The sequence below is a fragment of the Amblyomma americanum genome, chromosome 2 (genome assembly GCF_052857255.1).
Source record: "Amblyomma americanum isolate KBUSLIRL-KWMA chromosome 2, ASM5285725v1, whole genome shotgun sequence".
NCBI lineage: Eukaryota > Metazoa > Arthropoda > Arachnida > Ixodida > Ixodidae > Amblyomma > Amblyomma americanum.
In genome coordinates, this window is record NC_135498.1 from 114,649,727 (window position 1) to 114,660,133 (window position 10,407).

At 45.3% G+C, this 10,407-nt stretch overlaps 1 long non-coding RNA gene across 1 annotated transcript in view; it reads left to right on the top strand.

The window, feature by feature from the left end:
- Window positions 1-245: 245 nt before the first annotated feature.
- LOC144118988 (uncharacterized) overlaps window positions 246-10,407 on the top strand; it is a 62,390-nt gene continuing 52,228 nt past the window's right edge. Inside the window, exons 1-4 of the long non-coding RNA XR_013312211.1 lie at window positions 246-278; window positions 1,464-1,505; window positions 2,728-2,763; window positions 4,977-5,018. This is a non-coding gene — a long non-coding RNA (uncharacterized LOC144118988). The remainder of the gene's footprint in view (window positions 279-1,463; window positions 1,506-2,727; window positions 2,764-4,976; window positions 5,019-10,407) is intronic.

The following is a 10,407-nucleotide window of genomic DNA, read 5'->3' on the forward strand; positions in this document are numbered from 1 at the left end:
AAACATTTTGCCACGCTAGCTCTTTGCCGCAATGCTATATGACCCCTGAAATTCCCATAATGGAATATATCCTGCGCCGTTTCAGATGAAGATATATATATTTTTCTAATATGTATGAAAATGATAACGTTTTGCTCTCAAGAATACTATGCAATACTATGTATTCCTCTATAAAGCAGTTTTTGTCTGGTTCTCCTAAATAAGTTCAAAATAATTAATAACTATTTTTCACCCCAAATTAGGCCTTGAGGATTGCAAAACAGACACCGAGTTTGGAGGTAAGAAATGCATGTCCCGATGCCCGACACGTTGCTTCATCAGTACAGTACCAGAGCAATATATCACTGTATATTTGATTTTGTTTTCATCTTGCACTGACGTGAATGCTTTCCCTGAAGGGTGCAGTGGTGGACACTGTTACCACGCTGTTTACTCTACCGCTATGTCTTCTGCCACTACTGAAATTTTGCTGGTTGTTCACCAGCTCTTGCGAGCTGCTATTTGGCTGCAGCTTTTATGCGACACGCACTGGCGAAGTCCCGGCAAGCTTAGAATTTTTCTACGTGAGGCAGTATAGCTTCTTGTGCGCCTCTTCTTGGCTCTAAATTGGCATATCTCTGGTCAGCGGTCGCAAGATTTGTTCGGAAAATCATGAAGCATCGTGATTCAACTCGAATTTGCAGCTAAAGCTTTATGCATATCCTTTTAACTCTAAACACAATGTTTAGACATTCGTTACATGAGACACTACCATATCGCCAGAAGCAGTTAAAAATACAAAACATTTCACTGGAATTCTTTTTTGTTTATTGCTTCTTGCGAAGAAAATGCCTGGCGAGAAGGTACGCAATGTTCCATGTAACAAAAATATAGCCACAGGAATTTCACCCGTGTTGGTCGGTAGCCTACAGTTTGCTCCCTTTAAACAACACAATGTCCTGTACTCCATACTGATACCTAACGCCGCAGTGTTCAAACGAAGGGAAATATTAGACGAGTCGCGGTTCGTTTTGCACTGACCTGTAAAAAGAACCCTAAAGCCCTAACAATGGCACCTCTGATGAAGATGGTGGCATGAGAAGTACACAACGCATTGGCGCTGAGTCAACTGCTCAATTTCGGTGAACTTTATTTCCTTAAATGAAGCATAGCACGCAGCCCTGGAACTTAATATGCTCATTCGACTTCTATGATATGTTTGGTTTATGGTTTATGGTTTATGGGAGTTTAGCGTGCCAAAGCGACTCAGGCTATGAGGGGCGCCGTAGTGAACGGGTCCGGAAATTTCGACCACCTGGGGTACTTTTGCGCGCTCTTACATCACACACTACATTGGCCTTTAGAATTCAGACTCTCATTGAAATTTGACCGCCATGGCTATGATCGAACTTGCGTCTTTCTAGTCGGCATATCTAAATCATGTTTCGTCTGTGGATTAATTAACTGTTTTATGTCTCGCGCAGGATATGAAACCGAAAAACCTGAAGCGACCACACAGCCTGCTGGTAAACTTTTTTGTTTTTCAAAATTCTTTCATGCTTTTAAACCACTTTCATACTGTACATTGGCGTACATATAAAATTCGGTACTAAATTTTATGTCATCGTTAACGCTCTCACTGAATTGCAAAATTATCGCTACTGTTCATACCTTTAAATGAGCGGCTGCCAACGTTTACACTCTGGAATATTGAATTAATTAACCGTTATTTATGTAATTAGTTAATTGGTAACGCACGCGTCTCCTCTATCTGACTCCGCTAACTTCGCTCCGGCACATACTACGCGGCCACTCCGCCGAACACTGTTGGATATGTGTACGTATTCTAGAATTTCTTGACCAAACTTTAAGCGTTGTCTGGGCTCTCTGAAAGACACACACTTTTGCCGAGACACGATCTGTGCCATCAAGGGAAGGTGCCACAACCACTATACCAGCGCCAGGCTCACGAAGGGCTTATCGCTCCTTCTACACAGATAATCCTGTCGAGTACCCTCTTGGACGCTAGTTCAACAGAGTGGGTTTAGCGTAGGTTTTTTTCACTACGCTTACGCTATCTGTCGCAGAATTTCGGAATTTACGCAACAAGCCTAAACGTGTTATTAATCATCTAATGAAAGTGCAGCTACTGTCTTCAAATCAGTTCTCTTCAAATGTCGTCAAGCTTCGTTGAAAGTTATTTGTTGCATAAAGGGAACAGTTGCCATTTTGTGGAGCCTAAGTGGTGTGGTACACCGGCTGGAAAAAAAAAAGTTTTTTTAAGAGCTCCTTGTCCGAGATTAAACAACCTGAATAACATGTAAAAATTGCTTCGCAAATGAAAGCAGGAAGGGCGAGTATATGCAACCAACCGCAACAGTGTCGTTGCTGGAACTTTTTGTGAATAGTTGCCGGAAAGGAAGCTGTAGACCCGCTTTGCTGAAAAAGATGTCAGCAGCAGTCCATTTGACCGATTTTGGTGTGTACTACGCAAACAGAAAAAAAAACGTTCTTCCACGCAAGATGTTGTCCGTATTACTATGCGCCCCCCGGCACTCTATTAATGCATTATTTCCTGTGCCGCCTCCGACGAACACAATTTTCTTTCTTTTTATCATAATATATACATATGCGTTTGTGTTTTGAAGAATTCGAAGTCATAATATGTATTCCATTGTTAAGCGCTTGATATCTGTTTTTCTATAACATGCTCCGAATAATTAATAACACTTTTGCACCCCGATTTAGCCACTGAGGATTGCGAAAACGGCACTGAGACCACAGGTAAGCCATGCGTGTCCAGATTTTTGGCAAGTCACTTGATCAGTACAGTAACACGAAAATATATCTCTGTATATTTCATTTAGTTGTCATCTTGCACTGACGCAAATGCTTACACTGAAAGGTGCAGTGGCGAACATGGTTGCCACTCTCGCTGCTGTTGTGCTTCTGTTACTACTGAAAATTTAGTGATTTTGACCACCGCTAGCGAGCTGACCATTGGTTGTAGCTTTTATGAGACATGCACCGGCGAATTTCCAGTAAGCTATAAATTTTCTGCGTGAAGCAGTATTGCTGCTTGTAGGTAGCTTCTCGGCTCTAAAATAAGTATCTGTTTAGCGGTCGTAAGGTACAGGGTCATCCACTCTTTGGGTGAACACGGCCCATCGTGGCCGCACTCCGCAGAGCGCCTGCGCATACGGCGTGACTGAGCACCGGACCGAAGCGCTACAGCGCAGGGCCTACAAGCGGAGGTACTTCGTGTCTGCGGATACTGCGCTGAAGCACGCCACTCTTGTTTGATGTGAAGTAGCACGCTTCACAGCAAAGAAATGCCAACGCCTAATGGCCTGAAGTGGTGTTGCGAGAAAGCCCTGATGAGCCCGGTCTATGAACTGCATAGCATGATAGTCATGACTTAGCAACACTAAACTGAACTGGCCTTGAATAACATGGCTTTTGTAAGATGTCATGACTAAACATATACATAATGACTCAACATTGCTTAACATAACCCAGTAAACATGACTTGCCATGCTCGGCTGACAAGGAAATGGAACGAGGTGCCTTTATGACATAAATAACGGAAGCCAACAGTCAACGAAACCAAGGAGCAAGGAGCATAGGGGATGCCTTTTCTTTTAATTTTGTAGCTTTTATCACTGGGAGATTGATAACAGCAGCAGAAAAACAACAACATACCGCCGATGGGAAACATGACCTCCGAATTTCGCTCCCGGTGCTCTACCAACTGAGCTACTGTGGCGGCTGTTCAATCTTTTGCTTTAGGAGGTATTTATGTCCAGTGTAAAAGAACTTCGAGAATAATCACCAGTGCCACTCTCTTCCATAGCGCCGGAAGTAGTAAGTCGTGTATCACCGCGAGTTCCACGCGCCTACTGTCGTGTTAGACATGGCATGCCGTACGAATTCTTGGCCGTCTTAGGAAGTAAGTCTTACTCATGAGATTCATGTTAATTATATTGAGCCGCGTAGAAACAAGGCAAGTTCTTGCAGCCATGGCCAATCATGCTGAGTCATGATATTCATGTTTAGTCGTAGCAGCTCATGTTATACATAGTCGTGAGAGTCATTTTGAGCCGTAAATTTTTTTTAGCCATGAAAAATATGCTAAATAATTTTAGTCATGGCAAGCCATGATGAATCATGGTACGTAATGCAAACCTTATTTAACAATGATTAGCCATGAAAGTCATAATACGCAAAGGCAAGCCATGCAAGTCATTGATGTTCTGAAAAATCTATGCTGAGTCATGATAGTCTTGTAGCCATTGTATGTTATGTAAATAATACTGTGTAATCAGCCTCGAGGAGCCGTGATAATTCATTGCAAATAATGATGAGGCTTCATAGTCATGTTTATTCCTGGCAAGCCACGTAAGTCGTGGCAGTCGAAAGTAATGAGCCAAGACAGTGACATTTCGTGATGGTAATACTACTAAGTCATGTTGAGCCAACAAATGCTGGCAGTCATGAGAAATCATGCTGAGTCATAATAGCCTATGTTTATTGATGGCATTTCATGTTTTATTGAGCCGTAATAGTCATGTTGACCCAAGTTGAGCCATGGTATTTCTGTTTATTTGTATCACATGTTATGCTTTATTATGTTAGTCGTAGCAACGTATGAAGAATATTGAAGATTCTTTAAAGAACAGAATGCCCGGTGACCCATGCGTATGCCTAATGCCGCTGTATCCAAGCCAAGAAAAATAATAGCCGAGCGACGCTTCCTTTCGCACTAAGCTGTGAAGAGAAGCGAATAACGATCACAGTGGCACCTCTGACGAAGATGGCGACACGTTAAGTAAACAGCGCGTTAGCGCGGAGTTAGGTGTTTATTCCCGGTGAACTCATAATCTGAAACGAAACATAGCACGCAGCTTTCGAGCATAAATGGCCATTTCGACTTCTTGCAAATGTGTCCAAGATCATAACGTTTCTGTGCATTAATCACACTTCTATATTTTGCGTAGGATATCAAACAGAAAATACTGAAGCGACTACACTGCCTGCTGGTAAGAATTTTCTTCCAAAACGCTTTCACGTTTTCAGATCACTTTCACACTGTACATCGGCGTACATTTTAATTAACCTACATATTACATCATCGTTAACGCTCTCGCAGAACTGCTTGATTCTCGCAACTATTCATGCCTTCGAATGCGCGGCTGCCAACGTCTAAACTCTAAAGCATTGCATAGTTTTGTATTTCTCTCGAGAGGTGAAAATTTGCTGTAGCTTCTCTCTCTTGTAGATGTTGCCGACTGTAGTAGGCGGCATGTTCGCCTCTGTATGCTGTAAGCAGGCCTGCGGGGGAAATTCGCTGCTTGGAGATACTTACCTCCCGGAAGCCAATTCAAAGTTTCAATTAGTAAAAAATTGTTGACAAAAGAACGCGCTTGGCTTCTAAAGTAGAAGTCGACGGATGACACAATACTAGATCGGGTAGTAAGAGTGTAAGCTCTTACTACTCGCATTGAAACTTTTCTTGTCCGTCCAAAATTTCTAAAATGGCAGTCAGTGATGTGGCCAAATTGCTGCAGCAACGTGCGAAACGTCAACCCCCATCACATCATCGCGCGCGCGTGCTGTCGTCGGGCCGGCACTGCGGCCGATTTACCCCAAGCGCTTGTCCAGCATTTGTGGTAAACCGATCGCAAAATTCCTGGCCGGTTTAAAACACTTATAGCATCCTCTATTCCTGGCCACGCATAACTTCACATGGAGGGGCGCTTAGAAAGTCTAGTTTGAATATTCCAGTTCAAAGGTCGGATTTAGTGAGTGAGATCTGGCCGAAACTTCGTTCGACGGAGGCCTTTGATAACCGTAGTGAAACAAAGAGAGGGCCAGATCAGACCTCAGTGGACGTTGGCTTATCGGCAACAGTTTTGGCATTTTTAACGCTTACTCATAATTCGTTTTGAACTGAAAATCCTCTGACAGTTTGTCGACTTTCGTTTGGAGCAGGCGATACTCACATTCTATTGTTTAAATTGAATTTGTTGCTACAAAACCGCCGAATGAGCGATGGATAAAACTGACGGACTACATTGCGTTGTTTAGTTCGAGAAGACGCAGGTCGTTCAGAAGCGTTAGGTTCGCCGGAAGCTCCTCCAGTTCAGTTTTAATGCACAAATATTAAAGTTACATTACTTACCCAACAGAATACGATTGCCAGAGATTCCGAATGACGACGTTTCGAGCCTGTCAAGATAAAGAACTCCCATACCGCATGCCCTGAAATGTATTAATACGTGATGCTCTCATTCGGCGTTGTCCTTCCGTGTAGCTGCAGGCCTTACAACTCTTGCCGTTAATGTATTCACAAAAAATAATAAGTTTTTCATATAGCCCGACAGGAAACGTTGGCTCTCACTGAAGAAGCTTGTTCACTTGCTCAAATTCACTGATTAATGGGCTTAAAAAATTCAACAGAAAGTAAATTTCGGTGCTCAATATGTACTCTTCCTGCATGACAACGTTCTATATTTTTAGTCCTTAGTTAAAATTATTGTGCGACTATAAAAATAACAAAAAAAGTGTTGCTTAACAAAAATATGGAGGGACTATAAAACAATGAAAAATAAAGTGTCCCTGCCTGCCCGTGCCACTAATTATAACGAGCTGTGGCAAAAATTATTGTCGGACGTCAAAAAGAACACAAAATAAATTGTCCCTGGCAGTGCCACATAAACAAAAGTTATTGTGGGACGATGAAAAGAACGAAAAATGAAGTGTCCCTGCCCATGCCACTTTGACAAAATTGTTGTGGGACCATAAAAACTGAAAAATAAAGTGTCCCTGCCCGTGCCACTTAGACAGAGGATATATAGGGCTAAATAAAAAAATAAAATTTGCCCTGCCCGCACCGACTGCGAGACATCGGGCTTGCCATTTAGCCAAAAATTATTGTGGGGTGATAGATAGATAAAGAGGAGGGGGAAAGGAAGGGATGTTAACCAGGAAGGGGTTCCGGTTGGCTACCCTGCACTGGGGAAGAGGGATTAGGGGACTAAAAGTAGGAAGAGAGAAGGGAAACAGGCATAACACACACACGCACAACGCTGTCACAATTTGTCACTCAATCCAGTCGCTCTCAAGTAGGCAAAGAGTGCCTTGTATGCCTTGAGGGCAGTCGACTGCTGTGGCCACGGACCGAGGATCTTTTGCTCTGTTAATGGGCGAGGATCGAGGCGGTCCAGGGCACAACACAGTGTATGTCTTGCACTCGCAAATGCAGGGCACTCACAGAGAAGATGAGCGATGATCTCCTCACAACAACAGCTCTCACAGGCAGGGCTGTCGGCCATCCCCATCCGGAAAGCATAGTAATTGGTAAATGCAACACCGATCCATAAACGGCATAACAGTGTTGCGTCGCGACGTTCTAAGTTACGTGGAAGACGAAGGCGCAGTTCAGGGTCCAGTGCCTTGAGGCGGAGGTTGCAAAACTCTCCCGTGTTCCACGCTGAAAGTGTGAGCTCCAGCGCCAAAGGGCGAAGCCCACACGCAGCGTCAGGTCTCGATATTGGGATCCTCACTGGAAGTCCGTCGTTGCGAGCAGAACGCGCGGCCGCATCGGCCTGGTGATTACCGTTAATACTACAGTGTCCTGGCAGCCATTGAAAAATGATGTCATGACCTTTGGAAACGGTGCCGTGGTACACTAGACGTATCTCAGCAACAAGTTGCTCCTGCGACCCGCGGCGTAACGCAGCTTGCAGGGCTTGAAGGGCTGCTTTAGACTCGGTAAAAACCGTCCAGTCATGTGGAAGTTCTTGACTGATGAACACTACCGCAGCCCGTAAGGCTGCGAGTTCCGCACCAGTTGAAGACGTTGTATGGGGCGTCTTCACTTTCATGAAGATGGATCTGGCCGGTATCACCACCGACCCCGCAGATCTGGTCGAGTGAACTGATCCATCTGTGTAAATATGTATGCGGTGACGGTGGTAAGAATGCAGGTGATTCAATGTAAGTAGTTTGAGAGCGGGTAGTGATACGCCAGCTTTCTTTGTAATGCCAGGAATATAGAGGTGAACCCGAGGTTTATGAAGACTCCATAAGGGTGAGCACGGTCTTGATGCAGGAGTGAACTGCGATGGAAGATATGCGCGATGGGCTTCAATGACATTGGCGAATGCAGTACGCGGCCTAATTATTGGGGTGTTGTGAGGTGATGACAGGGAACCCGTGTGAGGTGCCGAATATGTGTTCTCATGGTGTCAACAGCAATGTATGTAGTAACAGGATGTTCCCGGCCAACAAGAATAGTTGCTGTTGTTGATGCACATTTAGGCAGTCCAAGACAGATACGAAGAGCTTGCGCTTGCACACTTTGAAGAGTCTTGATATTTGTTTTTCTAATGTAACTGAATATCGGAAGACTGTGCCGCATGTAGCCCATAAATAGGGAACGGTACAGTTGTAGCATCGAGCGCACTGATGCGCCCCAGGACTTTCCCCCGAGGAAGGAGAGGACGTGGACAATCGAAATTAGTCTCTCATGTCGTAGATATGTGGACTCCACGAGAGGTTCCTGTCGATGACAACACCAAGGAATCTGTGGCTTCTCTCATAGGGAATGGCTTCGCCATTGATGGGAATGGTGTAACGTGACATTATTTTGCGTGTGAACGCCACAAGTGAACACTTTTCGGTCGAAATGTTCAGGCCCTGCAAGCGAAGATAAGATGTCAATATCGATGCCGCTTTTTGAAGTTTTGCACGAACTTGAGGACGGGTCACCCCTGATACCCAAATACAGATGTCGTCGGCATATACCGATATCTGAGCAGATTGTGCCAATACGTCGACCAGGCCGATAAGAGCAAGGTTGAAGAGAACTGGGCTCAGCACTCCACCCTGAGGGACTCCGGGCGAATTTAGGTGTAAGGACGTTCATCCGTACGCAGTCAGGGCAAAAACGACCTCTCTGATAAAAAGCTGCGTATCCAGCTGAACGTGCGGCCTCCGATCTCAGCAGCTTCCATAGCGTCCAAAATGGCCTGATGCGTTACGTTGTCGTACGCGCCCTTGATATCCAAAAACAATGCCACGGCCAATCTTTTCAAACTTTTGCTGTGTTGCACCGACGTTACAAGGTCAACGGCGTTAACGATAGAAGAGCGGCCCCGTCGGAACCCAGACATGAAGGTTGGATAAATCTGATATCGCTCCAAGTACCATTCCACGCGTGTGAGCAGCATTCTTTCCATGAATTTGCCGACGCAGATGGCGAGTGCAATTGGACGGTATGATGAAAGGTCGAGCGGTGATTTCTCCGGCTTAAGAAGTGGAACCAGACGACTGGTCTTCCAATCATGAGGAACTATGCCATCAGTCTATGACTTGTTATAAGTGTCCAAAAGAGCCCGTCGAGCTTCTTGGCCAAGGTTGGCAAGTGCGGAGTACGTCACACCATCGGGCCCTGGTGATGATGACCTTCTACAACAAGCCAGCGCAGCATCAAGTTCTTCCATGGAGAATAGTGCATCCATCCGAGAATCCCGTGAGGGTGGAACATTGTTGCAGTGCAGCGTTGCGCCTGGATTCGGAGGGCCTGTTATTCTTGCGCAGAAATCTTCAGCTACCTCAACCACACTGCGCCTTTGGTGAAGCGCTACGGATTTGAACGGGCAGCGCTGTTGAGGGTACGTGCGAAGACCCCGAATTACACTCCAAACGCTTGACAAAGGCTTCCGTGGATCAAGTGTTTAGCAAAATGTCCTGCACTGTTGTGTTTGCAGTGCTTGAATTCTGCGCTGAATCTTCTTCTGTATGCGCCTAGCATCTCTTAGGTCTATGCGCGACTTTGTGCGTCGGTATCTGAGCTCTGCCCTGCGCCGTTGTGATCGCAGTAGCTGCAATTCGAAGTCAAAATCTTTGTAGTTAGCGACAGGGTTAAAGGGGCAGGTGGCGTGTTCCATGGCCTCCTTAATTTTTTGCTCAAGACCGGTAGAGATGCCCTCTTCGCAAGCAGCCTCCATAAGTAATTTAAAAACTGTCCAGTCAATGCGCTGCCTACACGTTGCTGGGGAAAATGTGGAATGGACGGTAATAATCAGATAGGTTGGAATATGGTCGCTGCCATGGGTTTCTACATCCGAAAACCACCGAACGCTGTTGTTAAGGCACTTTGAAAGGAAATTCAAGTTCAAGCAGCTGCTATAAGTCACCCCTCGTATATAGGTCGGGCTTCCGTCATTCAGGCACTGGAGGTCATGGTCAGAGGCGAATGACACAAGCTGTCTTCCCCTAACGTCCATCCTAACGCCTCCCCACATGGTGTGATGAGCATTGAAGTCACCCATAATAACCCACGGAGCAGGTGTAGCTGTCATCAAACCACTCAACCTTCTGGCGTCGAAACGACTTGATGGCGCCAAGTACACCGCCAGTAGC